At 43.7% G+C, this 10,686-nt stretch overlaps 1 protein-coding gene across 1 annotated transcript in view; it reads left to right on the top strand.

Moving 5' to 3' along the window:
* The first annotated feature begins 269 nt into the window (after positions 1-269).
* The window catches only part of FRY (FRY microtubule binding protein), a 441,494-nt gene continuing 431,077 nt past the window's right edge, over positions 270-10,686 (top strand). The window contains exon 1 of the mRNA XM_053900511.1: positions 270-384. The gene's annotated coding sequence lies outside the window, so the exon portion shown is untranslated. The remainder of the gene's footprint in view (positions 385-10,686) is intronic.

Genomic DNA, 10,686 nt, shown 5'->3' with positions numbered 1-10,686 from the left:
GACCCCACCCTCCCGCGGCGCCCCTGGAGGGAGCCGGCCGCCGCGCGCGCCACCAGCGCGGGAGGGGCGCGGCGCGCGGGGGCGGAGCCACCGACTTGCTCAGCCAATCCCGGCGGCGGCGCGTCCCGGGGGTCCGCGGCTCGCCGAGCGCGCAGGGGGCGGGGCTCCGCTTGACAGTGGCGGTCGCCGGGCAGCGGAGTCGGGAGCTGCGCGCGGAGCGCAGCGCGGGGAGCGCGAGCGGCTCGGGCGGCGGTGACGGCGGTGGCCGGTCCCCGCCGGATCCGGCTGTGGGCGCCGCGAAGTAGCCCTCCGCAGCGGCGGCGGCGGCGTGCGGGCGATGCTGCTGGTCTCTCCGGGCGCCGGTGTCCTGGCCTCTTCCTAAAGGTACCCCGCCCCGCTCGCCCCCTCGCCCAGGGCACCGCAGCGCCCGGCAAGTGGCTTTGTGAAGCTCGAAGCTCCCCGGACCGAGGGGTGGGCTGGGAGCGGGGTGGGTGGGGCAGGGCGGGGCTGCGCGGTCCGGGCCGCTTTCCCCGTGAGGAAGAGGGTGGGGGCAGAGGGAAGCGGGGTTGGCGGGTGGGGTGGGGTGGGGTGGGGTGGGGAGGAGGGCTGTCTCCCGGCAGCAGCTGGCTGCATCCCCATCGTCCATCCTCCTCCCGTCTCCATGCGCTTCGGAAGAGGTTTTGTGCCGGGAGAAAGTTGGACGCTGAGACTTGAGGAGCCAGACTCTGCGGCCCCTGAGGCCCGCACCCTTAAAGAGCGTGGGAGCACCCTGTTGGGAAGGTCTGGGTTCTGAACAGGGCCGTGCAGGAACCCATGCCCCTTTCGGACCCTAGCAGCATTCCTGACGCAGGCCCTTGCTTGAGGAAATTCCTCTGTGGGAATCCCCCGTGGGGAGGGGCTTTCGGGCACAGAGCATCCACAACTCACACATTATTATCGCTTGAAAACAGTACTCGCTCCCCTAGAACGTTCTCTCCCCTAGAACGGGCGCCACCAGCATCTATGCTGTAAGAGCATCCAAAATTGAAGTCGGACCTCGAATTAAAGACCCCTAAACACCCATGTGTCCAAGGTGCCAATGATTACCTCTGTCAAATCTTGACAATAGTTTCTTATTGCCATATGCTTCCAATCAGCTTTCCCTGAGAGCTGGGCGGGTGCTGTGGAGCACAGGAAAGGGAGGAGAAGTTACAGCCCGGCTGTTAGGGTGGGAGGTGGCAGCAAAGAATACCGAACACGTGTACCCACTTGAAGATAGGAGAAAGTTTCAACCTTCAAAATAAAGTGGGTTAGGTGGGGATTATTTGCTTTACAAAACTTCCTCTCATGCAGAGAAACGATTAGAGTTAGGACTGAGTTTTACACAAGATTGTGGCAACAGGCCTATCATCAAGTGGCTCAGAGTCGATAGAGGGGGTAATCAGGCCGATACCACGTTGACTTGAAATTAGCAGATCTCAGCAAATATATGTAGATTCTGTTTAATTCTGATTAACCTTTCTGATCATATTGGTGGATTACCAGGTTTACTTTATTCATTTCTCACCAAGACATATTCACACCAAAAGACAACTTCATAATACCATTTTGTGCCCTAAAGACACCCTTAGCTAAGGATATGGACATCCTCTTCCGGTTCATATGATTTATCCCCTACACAGGTAACATAACTTCTCTAAGTACATTTACATCATAAAGAGAAGGAAACTCCCTTAGTGGTGACACAATAGTATCCAAATAAATACTGAGCACACATACTAAGTGTTTTTACCTATACAGTTACTTTAAATCTTACAGGCACCCTGATGAGATATTATTACCCTGTTTCAGAGACTAAGGAGATTATGTAAAGTTGCCCAAGATTATGTGGGAAGTAAGTGATAGAGGATCTCTTTGATTCCTTACCCGTGCTCTTTACCACTACCCTATGCTATCTCCCAGCCCCCTTGAAAGAGAATTGCCATTTTATAATATACTAGGAAATCAAAATATGGCAAATGCTATCTCCACTGGCTTCCTGGATCAAACCCCTTCATAGATTGTTTTGTCCCTCTGGGAACCCAACACTGCACCCAACAAGTATTCCTTTCACCAAAGGGCAACATCAGGAACTCCCCGGACACCCTCTAAGCACCAGTCCCCAGCATGTAAATCAGATGGAAATCTCCAGACATCTAAACCCCTTGTCCCTTCAGAGAAGTTGGCTCTGGAAGACAGGTAATCAAGTGTTTCTCTCACTGCCACTTAAGGAGCAATCTCTACTCTCTCAGTCATCCAAGTCTGGTTTAGCTCTGCACATATAAGTACACACCACCAGTTGGCAGGAATACATCCCCTGCAGTGTTCACACTGGCACACTCATCTTCCTGTACCAACTGTCAGAGAATTCCTGACACAGGCCAGGCTACTTAAAAGGAGAAACTGAAACAGAGCCGTTGGGGATGGTGGTGTTAGTCTAGGGAATCCCTGAATTCTCTGAGGCTTACCAGAAAGGAAATTAACATAGGGCCTCAGGGGCAGGAAGCAGGCCTTCCCCGTAGTGTGAAATGCTGAGTATATGGTATAGCCCATTGTCAACACTACTGAAGATACCTGTTCACCATATAGAAACTCGTTTACCTGTTATCATGGTGATGGGTGCAGCTACACACCTATTTCTGTTTCAGTTTCTCGCTGTACTAACACAGTTGTCACTTGGCTGAATGGTAGCAAACACTGATGTCGCAGGTGTGACAGAGTTTTGAAGCTGTGCTTAAAACTTGTGTCTGTTATGATAATCGACATTCTTTTATCATTTTATTTCTCCTCCCTAGGTGAATGTGTGTGTGTGTGTGTGTGTGTGTGTGTTCTCTCCCGTGGTATAGTTTTCAATTCTCTTCTCTCTGATTCCAAAATGATTTGAAGTTCCAAGCCTAAAGAGAAATAGATGCATTTTTGAGCTGAGGCCATATGCTGCCTGGAAACATGTCCCTGTAGTTGGCATTTTACTCATGTTACTCTAGTGCTAAGAACCTCAAAGTCCCGAATGCATGCTTTGGGATTTCAAATGGACTCTCCTGTCTAATTATTTCACTCCATCCCCTGAAGCAGTTGGAAGGTTTGAGTTTAGAACACAGCCCCAGCACCTCCCCTCTAAATTCTCTAAACTGCCAAAAACTGGTGCAGCACTAATTAAAGTTGGGAAACTAGAACATGAGGTTTGCTCATTGTCACGCTTTTGCACCAGAATGGGAAATATACCAAAAACTTTGTTGGGCATACGGAGTGACGTAGACTTCTTTAACATGACCAGTGATCTGCAAAACTATCTGACATCGCGCAGTTTGCCTAAAGTTGGGTTCGTGCAAATACCTCATTAGGTTAAGACCGTCCAGTATCAACAAACTTCTACTCTGCATTCTATCATGTGTATAAAACTTCTCATTCGCTGGCCATCCATTTTTATTTCCATATTTCATCAAATCTGTCAGCAGTTATATAGCATCATTTTTATGTTGTACGAGAAGAAAAAGAAAATACTGCCGATTATATTATAACATGCAGGCCATCTTAATAGCCGTCTTCCATGACATCGTGTGGATTGGTTACACCACCCTCTTACTGCTTTCGAGTCTCCATTTCTATCAAGGGTTTTGGCACATTTTTCTGCTCATACCGTCATTAATTAGCACTGCTTCCCTAAGCAATGTGTGATAGACAGTGGGTTTGCATATATCTCAGTAACAGACCGTAACAGACTCCTCTTCTGTGTCTTTCTTTTTTTCAATCTGGTGAAGCATTTGGATCTTGCTTTGCAAGGTAGTACGGAAATGTCAAACAAAGACAAATGTTTCCCTGAGTGATATAACATTTAAGCCCCACTGCTCTGTTTCGGTGCCGTAGTGCATACATAGTAACATCTTTTTTCGGTGCCAAATCATAGTGGGATCTTTTCAGAAAAACCGTTTAAATGGCAATTAAACAGAACACCTGCAGTGCCAACAATGCCCATAATTTAGGAGAAGTGCTACCAAAATGAATAGCTGTGACCATGTTTATGCATGTGCAGAGCAGTGACAGCGTTGTGACAACTACTGCCAAGTTGTCACCGTCAATATTGAGACACATCCCAATTTTGGAGATGTTAAAATGTGAAAAAAAAAAAAAATGAACCTTATCAATGAACTATACTAATCTGTGCGTATTTCATGAACCCTGTTGATTCGTTCATTCACATGGTCCCTCGTTTTGTGAGACCAAGCTCCAGGAGGGCAAGGACTTTTTCTGTCTTATTCTCAACTCTATGTGCCAGACATGTAGGAGAGTCCGTGGCACAGAGTTGATGTGCTCAGTAAATGTCCGTGGAATAAGTGAGTGGCTATCCTCCCGTGGAAGGCATGGAGACACATCAGCCGGCTCACTACTCTCCTGCTGGTTGGAAGACATAGTCTTAAAATTATGACATTGACAGAAATGCTAGACATAGGAAAAGGGTACAGGCCAGAATTAAGTCCTCAATTTTGTTTACAGACCCCTGTACAAAGCACTTCATGCCATTACAAAAACGACCCCAGGATAGAAATTCCACTGTGGCTTCATTCATCTTTGACCAATGAAAGAATGTATGACGTCGTAACACCTTGATTCTCTCGCACGATCCCAAATCATAAGTTGCTTGAATTTTATGCTTGGTGCAATGTCATGCATTTGTCCTCTTGGACATTGGACAGAAACTAGAATTAATAGGTACATGCTTTTCCTTCAGTAAGCTCCTCTGAGACAGAAATCCGGTGCTGGTGACCTTGTCTGGATGTGCATCTCTGAGACAAAAAATTATTTAAATTTATTTATATTTGTGTTTGTATACACACACACACTTTCAAGGCCTTTCCTTGCAGTCCACTTTTTAATTACCACCCCCCACCCCACCCCACCCCCCGCCAAAAAAAGGCCATCCTGACACTTTGACAAAGAAACAGACAAAAAGGAAAAAAGGAAACCTTGATAGGAATATAGACCTCTGTCTGTCATGCTCCTGCCTCCTCACTGCTCCCTAGGCGAGCAGAATGTACTTCTAGGCCAAACAGGAAGCTATGTGAGGATGCAACGAAGGAAAGGCTGGGAAGCTTAGATTAGCAGCAAGCTCCAAAGCGATCCCGAGGACCTAAAGTTGACAGCGTTGCCCAAATAACCCCACGGTCTATGAGTGAAACAGCCGGTCCTGTGAAGATACATCCCATTTCTCGTTCAGTGAAATGTGAGACCTCCGAAACCCCTATGTAACCAACTAAGGTCACTTGTAGGTTTCTAAGACACATTTAGTGTGCTTGCTTGGGGGAGAATGAATGGCGTGTGTTTCTCCCCACGTACGGGCAAAGCGGTGTGTGCCGTGAAGGGACTTGGCAGATAGGCCAGAGCTGTCTCTTTCACCTATTAGAAAATAATTATTAATTAAATTAAATCCTTTTGGCTTTCCACTAAAGGAACTTCTGTATAATTACGTCTATTAAGCGTTGTTAACATGAGCCAGATAAATGACAAATGACAAAAATAACTTAAAACTTGCTTTTCCTGAACACACAGGGTGGGATGAAAGAAAAACACAATAATCTTAGATGCCAGTTCTATGATTGTGTGGGATGTTTCAATAAGGTGTGGTAAGACATGCAGACATGGAAATGACTGTCATGAAGGGAAGAGTTTGTTATGCTCACAGGTCCCTAAAAGCAGTAAGCACATGTGTCGTGCAGGGCTACGTGGAGGTGGAGGGAGTGACGATGAATGTGGGCAAGACAAGATACAGGAGGAGCAGGGCAAGCGGACTTAGGGCTGAATAATTTCAGAGAGCTTTGGGGCATAGAAGCTCTCCCTGGTTATCCGGTACCTGGCCCTGGGGTGATTAGGGCAGGTGGACAGCCACGCTCAGTGTGAGAAGGACGGGCTCTGGACTGCTGGTTTGCGTATGAAAGGCACATCGGAAGGCAAATTACTTATCCCTAGGAATTGCTCACTCTGGGAGGGACAATCCCTGCAGGGTCATCAAGGCCCAAAGATGCCAAAGCATCAGAATATGGAGAAGAAAAGACATGCTTAATAAATGGGGATTTTAAAAATAGTCCAGTAATGAATTAGGTCCGTGTACACGTGGAGCACTCAGCCAAATGTGCAGAAATGCCCAGCTCAGGGTCTGACACATGGTACTCACCCAGCAAACATTAATTAAATCTGAGTTGTGGTGCCAGATGGTCCAGCCATGCTCACAGTCCGCCTCTGCTGCATATTGCAGTCAGGTGTGCAGTGCTCATCTTGAGAAAAAGAAAACAATGGGGACGCACGCTACACAGAGGGTCCCCAGATGAAAAATGAGCCACCCAGGATGAGGAGGAGGCAAGAAAGTGGTTAAAAACATAAATGAGCTCTTAGGGAAATACATCCTTAACTCGAAGATCTTAAAATCTGTAAGGTAATTGTATGTTTGGGGTAATTCCTTAATCACTGTGGATTTGGAATATCAATAAAAGTCAGGAAACATGAAGGTTGCCGGCAACCTGTAGAAAGGTTGCTTCTGAGTAAAACTGGAGTTGCAAAGTGAATTGTGTATTGTAAATGTTGTGCTCAGGAGCAGACTTCTAAATGTGAGCTACTCAAAATAGCATCAGACATACTCCTGGTGTGGTGACAGGTGTAGGCATAGGATGTGTAACATGCACCTGTACTTCCAGGATGTTGATGGAGGGTGGCGATGAGTGGGATGGATGCCGGGTGAGACTCAAGACATTCCTTAAAAGAAATTATTGTAGTATAGCTGACACACAATGTTACATTAGTCTTAGGTGTACAGCATAGTGATTGGACAAGTCTATACATTATGCTGTGCTTACTACAAGTGTAGCTACTATCTGTCACAATGCAACACTATTACAATACATTATATTCTCTATGCTGTACCTTTCATTCCGGTGACTTAGTCCCCAGCTGGAAGCCTGTACCTCCCGATCCCCTTCACCCATTTTGCCCATCTTCCTGCTCCCCTCTCCTCTGGCAACCATTAGTTTCTTCTCTGTATTTATGGGTCTGTTTCTGCTTTTTGTTTGTTTTTTGGATTTCACATGTAAGTGATATCACATGGTACTTGTCTTTCCCTGACTTATTTCACTAAGCATAATGCCCTCTAGGTCCATCCATGGTAGCAGATGACAAGATCTTATTCCTTTTTATGGCTGAATAATGTTTGTGTGTGTGTGTGTGTGTGTGTGTGTGTGTGTGTGTGTGTGTATCATATCACATCTTCTGTATCCATTCATCTCGATGGACACTTGAGTTGCTTCCATACTGAAGACATGGCTTGCTCTTTATGGTGAATGTCAGGAGTACAGGAGGGTACAAGCGTTAGGGCTTACAGCTAAGTAAATTGGATGAGTTGTTGCAGTGGTCAACCTCATGACTTCTCTCTAAGTGGTCGATCGATTGATGATTACAATGTCTTTGAAGTCCAATGACTTTTCCCTCGAATCTTGATCAGGCATGTTAAGAAATAATAATGAAAACATACGCAGGACGTTCGTCTAATATTAGAAGGGTAGTTTCTTCAGTGAGAACTGAGATTGCCTTCTGCTTACAATTCTTTAAATTTGTGGCTGTGCACACGTCTCCTTTGCATTGTGTAAGAGCTTATCTATGTTGATGGAAATTGTAGGGATGTTTTCACTGGAGTACAGCTGCTCCCCCATTGTGTTTCCAAACTGACATCATGACTCTTTAATTAAAGTTGCAATATTAGCCTAAACTGGACAATGAAGGATTTTCTGCCTGGTTTATGTTGCTGACCTAGATTTGTTGTTGGTCAGGACAATCCTTGGGTTTATCTACATCAGTGAAGAAATGTCTCTTAACCTAATATACATTTTGAAATCCAGGCTTTTATATCCTTTTGAATTCTGATTTTGTATACAATTTAGGCCCATGTGAAAATGGAGTATTCAGTCAAATGAGATGATAATGTGCAGAAACATCTGAATTGTCAAAAAAAAAGTGGGGGGGGGGCAATTTCATCTACATGAGTGCTGCATCTTGCTTTCAACATCAGTGATACTAGTCCTTTGGTTCCTGGAGCCCTTTCTTTGTGTTGATAATTGTAAGTGAGTCCCCATAATGGGAGGGTGAGATGGGAGGGGGTAGGAGCTGTTCTAGGTATTTTCATTCTATTTTAGCTTTAACCTTAATGAATTTGAATTGCACTCTTTTGGAGTGGAGTGGAAAGAGGCATATCCTTGCTTATCTTTTCAGCCCTAGAGCCTAGAAAAGTACTCATAAATAGTGGAAGCTTAATAATATTTGGTGATTTAAAATATATTGTTTAGTTGACACAGGAATTTCCACCCTTCTTTGGCTGAAAGATTCTTATTAATTATGAAATAAAAGTCTCACATAATATGTTATAATTTGACAGTTAAATCATCTACAGTGATGAACCAAACACATCAAAACTGAAATTTTAACAAATAGAAGTCATTAAGGTAAATTTGATATAACAAAATTAAAAAATCTATTATAAATGACCATTATTAAAATTCTCCGGTATTAGACTGAAAACTAGACAGATAAAAAACAATCATAGCAATTCCAGATTTTGATTTAGATTGCCTAGGAACCTAATTTAAGACACACACATAAGCAACACAACTTTGAAGAAAAGGTCGATTACTTAGTGAAGTTTGCTAGAATGATAGAATGACAGTTTGAAGAAGAGAAAACAGTAAGGAAAAGAAAAACATTCTGGTCATAACCAAATACAGGTTTCCCCTGCTATGGAGAGTGTTCCTACATAACTTTTGTAAGCCAAGGTAGCGTGAAGTGAAAAAGCAATTACCATCTTGTAAGAGTGAAAATCGTCTTCAAATTTGTTTTGGTTAGTGAAAATAAGTACTAATGTAGATCTATTGTAAAAGCTAAGTGTTTTGGATAACAGAGGAAACCTGTATTAGAATAAATTCCAGCTAAGCCACAGTGCTGAATGTTGGAGGAAAAAAACAGAAATACCGTAATGATGGATACTTGTCTATCTGTGTGTATATATGTATATGTATGTATGTATGTATGTATATCTATTTGTCCAGACTCACAGAACATACAACACCAAGAATGAACCATCATGTAAACGGTGGACTTTGGGTGATAACAGGGTATCCATGTCGGTTCATCAGTTATAACAAATATACCACTCTGGTGGGGAATATTGATACTGGGGGAGCCTCTGCATGTGTGGGGCAGGGTCATATGGTCGATCTCTGCACTGATCCCTCAATTTTGCTGTGAATCTAAAACTGCTCTAAAAAAACGCAGTCTTACTATAAAAGAAAAACAAAGGAAGGGAGGGAAGGAAGAAAAAGAGGGAGAGGGTAAGGAAGGGAGGGAGGGAAGACAAGCAAAGTAATGTATTTATCCCAGGTCTGAAGGCAGTGAAGACTTTTCTGGATGTTTATGCCATCTTACAAAAGACATGCATTAGAATGTAGAACACTGAAAAGAGCTTAAGAACGGAAATACAATAAAATAATTCTATAAGGAAAGATGACAGAATGAGAAAGAACATGGGTAATAAAAACTTATCTAAAATATGTAAAGGGGGCACCTGGCTGGCTCAGTCAGAAGATCATGTGACTCTTGACCTTGGAGTTGTGAGTTCCAGCTCCACTTTGGGTGTAGAGATTACTTAAATAAATAAATAAAAATAAACTTTATAAAATATGTAAGGAGTTGATATGAACATAAGGATATATGGCATGAGTACTCAGATTCTAGTTCGTGGGGTTGAGGGAGATAAGCAGACATTTTGGATACTGAAACACAAATATTAGATCATCACACGATATGTCCAGAGCATAAAACACATCCATTAATTGCCACCACTTAAAGGTGTAGTTTGTGCTTTGACAAAAATCAAAAGTGATTTGGAAAGTGGGAAATCTGTGTCGACTGACTTCTTTTTCATTTGTTGAATTAGTAAAATAAAAATAATAACAATAATCCTTGAACCACCACTGAAGAAGTTGGACCATAGTGACTTTATTCAGAAACCACTTGAGACAGAATTATGTATCAGGACTATCTTCTTTACTTAGATGTTTTTCCAGACAATAGAAACAAATCCAACAAAAGACTTCAGTGTGGACACTCCATAGACTCCAACAGCATGTTAGACAGTGTCTTCACTTTAGTTGTATCTCTTAAAAGCACACTTACCGAAACAGCACTTAAGAGTTTGGAATTTGGTCTCACGTATCCAAAACTGCACTTGAAGTTTTGAAATTTGGTCTCAATCTTCACAAAATGTTCACGTCAGCATTGTTTTCTTGTTTCTGTAGAAACGACAGGGGGAAACTCTGTGAGTACTGTCTGGGAATGGAAAATAATTTTCTTGACTATGAAGATGATCAGAATGAAGGTTGGAGGTCTCTTGAGCAGTGGCTGCCTCATGTTGGGTATTTTTTGGAAGTGGAAGAGCTTTGATTCAGACTGACCTGGACTTGCTGTCCCTTCAGCCACAGAATGAGAAGTGAATCAACACCTGTTGAAGGCTAACTGTGGCTTGTGGCTAGTACCAAGCTAATGGCACTACATTCTCTCCTCACCTCATTTAACCCCCGAAGCAGCCCCTGCATAATAGACCCTGTTATCATCTCTATTTCACAGATTAGGAAACTGAAG

Source organism: Panthera pardus, unplaced genomic scaffold (assembly GCF_024362965.1).
Source record: "Panthera pardus isolate Hobbes unplaced genomic scaffold, ASM2436296v1 HiC_scaffold_1, whole genome shotgun sequence".
Lineage (NCBI taxonomy): Eukaryota > Metazoa > Chordata > Mammalia > Carnivora > Felidae > Panthera > Panthera pardus.
This window is presented reverse-complemented; position numbering and strand designations above follow the sequence as displayed.